This window comes from Cyprinodon variegatus, unplaced genomic scaffold (assembly GCF_000732505.1).
Source record: "Cyprinodon variegatus isolate N-32 unplaced genomic scaffold, C_variegatus-1.0 Scaffold63, whole genome shotgun sequence".
Taxonomy (NCBI): Eukaryota; Metazoa; Chordata; class Actinopteri; order Cyprinodontiformes; family Cyprinodontidae; genus Cyprinodon; species Cyprinodon variegatus.
In genome coordinates, this window is record NW_015150516.1 from 1657680 (window position 1) to 1660661 (window position 2982).

Here is a 2982-nt window from a genome sequence, read left to right on the forward strand (position 1 = left end):
ATTCCGGTCCTCAAAAGAATGTCCTTTGTCCATAAGCTGTAGATGTACCGCAGAGTCTTGTCCAGAGGAGGTCGCTCTTCTGTGTTGGGTCATGCATCGGTGGAGAGGTTGTTTGGTTTCTCCAAAATAAAAATCAGAGGATTCCTCACTGCACTGAACAGCATATACCAGTATGCTTATATTTGGTTTGGGGGGTTTTGTCCTTAGGATGCACTAGCCTCTGTTTAAGGGTCTTGCATCCTAGTGCATCCTAAGGAGAAAACCCCCAAACCAAATATCAACTCTGGTTTTAGTTAAAATGTTGGTTTTTGTTTGAGGGCTGCTTTCAGTTAAGCTTTTGGATCAAGTTCTGACAGTTTGGAGATCATTTAGCGCAGGCATCCCCAACCTCGGTCCTCGAGGCCCGCTGTCCTGCAGGTTTTAGTGGTTTCCTTGCTCCAGCACAGCTGATTTTAATTGAAAGCCGATTAACAGGCTTTTGGTCTATTGCAATCATTATAATCAGCTGTGCTAAAGCAGGGAAACCTCTAAAACCTGCAGGACAGCGGGCCTCAAGGACCGAGGTTGGGGATGCCTGAGCATTTAGGTTAGAAAAGGGAGGTTAGTTTGGGGATTGGAGGGGATAGAGGATGGAGAAAGTTTGAAAGAGGAGAATTTCAGCCATGTTGGAATCTATAGTTGCACAACCACATCCATCTCCCTCCTCTAAGTTCCACCAACACTTTCCCTGTCTGTCTGCTGAAGCCCATCATTTCTCTAAAGTGATAGAACATTGTGCACAGACTGCATATAAGATTGCAATTTAATCAGAAAATGCACACAGAACATGTTCAAATTATTTCATTATGCATTTGCTGTTGAAAAGATAAATAATGAATTACTGATATTTCCAAAGGGCCCGTGTTCTTTTTTTTTTTTTTTATCCTTTAGGGCCCTTAATTTAGTGGCCTAAATAAAATATAAATAAAACATTTGAGAAAAATAACTTTAACACATTTTAACCATCCTGAACTATTGAAGTCATAAATATTTTCAAGTGTTTAATAGAAAAAAGACAAAATCTCCAGTTGGACCTTTATGATATAATCTTTAATCCCTATACATGTATTTTCCCTCTGTAACATTGCACATTATTGTCATCATCATCATAATCATCTCATCATCATCATCATCATCTCTGGACAAAACAGACATATGTTGTATTTTGGTAAGATCACAAGTAAATCAATATAAAATAAATAATAGAAAAATCTGCTGCCCACAATCACATATAAATTTCTACATAATTAATACAACAATGTAACAGGACAGTTTTTCCAGTCTATCTGTACAAATAGATTTTCACATATTTTTTTGCACATATTTCACATACTTTATGATATAGTTACTGCACTTGTGGCAAACATGAAGTGATGAGTTACAGTCGTAACTCAGATTCTCGGTCTTTAAAGGTTCCTCAGAGAGACGACTAGTGTCTCCAAACCAGAATGTTTTCTTTGTTCAGGCATCTTTTATCCTTGTTGGGATAAATCCCTGCTGTTCCTCTTGTGTCCATGATAATAGCGGCAGACAATATCTATGTTATAAAACCAACACACTTCACATTTTTTTTTACTGCAGAGGAAAATGAGTTGGTTAACATGAACAAACACTCCAGTAAACAGTGACGTCAGGGCTGTTTTAGTCCTTTTCTTTTATCCTTTCTGTTACGATGCGCACCTCTTGACAACATTTTTTCCCCCCAAAAGATAAGACAAAAACCATGTAAAAAAAATACCTCCAAATTATAATAAAAAAGCCTTCATCATATCTAGAAGGCCACAATTGGGCTGAAATAAACAGCAGATGCTATGAAAACTTTTATAAACTAAAACACAATGGATTATTTGTAGAATATGAAGCTACAAATCTGAAAAATCATTTAAAATTTTAATTTTTGGTGTTTTTTTTTGGCATCCCTTACTCATATTTGTAGATATTATACATATTTTTAATTAGACAGATAAATTACACTTATCATATTGTAATGTGTTTTAAAAGTATCTTTAGCTGAACTTTTAACCCCCAAATCTCCCAGATAGATTAGTTTGCATTAATGTATATTATTGCTTTTTCAGTAAAGATCATCATCATGCAAACCAGAGGAAAATAATTCTAATATTTTACTGCATGTTTATGTACAAGAGATGGTTATATTAGTGGTTCAGCTACTTAGTAAAGCCAAAGATTTGAAAAGTGAGAAAAAAACTATCAAGACCAATCTGGCCCTTTATGAATGCTTAATGAATCAAGAAATTTCTCGGATAATTTTCACTTCTAGTTGTGATTACTCAAAAAAACCTTTCTGCCAAAAGATCTGAACAAGTAATCTAAAGTCTTCAAGCAATTTTGAAGGTTATGGGACTCCAGAGAACCACAGTGATTATTCACAAAAAACAAAACATGGAACTAAGAACCCTCTCCTGCACTGTAAAAATATAAAATATAATAAGCAATTTTTCTTGAAATAAGTGCATATTTTTCTTGAATTAAGCAGGTGAGACAATTCGCCAAAGGAAAAAGACAAATTACATTTAAAATAAGAAAAAAATGCATCGTCTCATTTGAAGAGCAGATCACTTGAAAAAAATCAAAGTCTAGACGAGTCATTTTTTTCTTAAAATAAGTGCATTTGCCCTTGGATTAAGGTAGTAAAAGAGACATCTTGCCAATGGAACAAGGCAATTTACTATTAGAATAAGAAAACAGAATAGCATTGTTTAATTTCAAGTGCATATTAACTAATTATCTTATTTATCAGAGTAAAAATACTCATTCCATTGGCAAACTATCTCATTTAAGTACTCAAATTAAGGGGAAATACACTTAATTTAAGACATTTTTACTTATTTCTAGATCGTTTTTCCAGTGATCGTTTTATTTACCTGCTCAAATTAAGGGCAAATACACTTATTTTAAGATATGTATACCTGTTTTTAGATA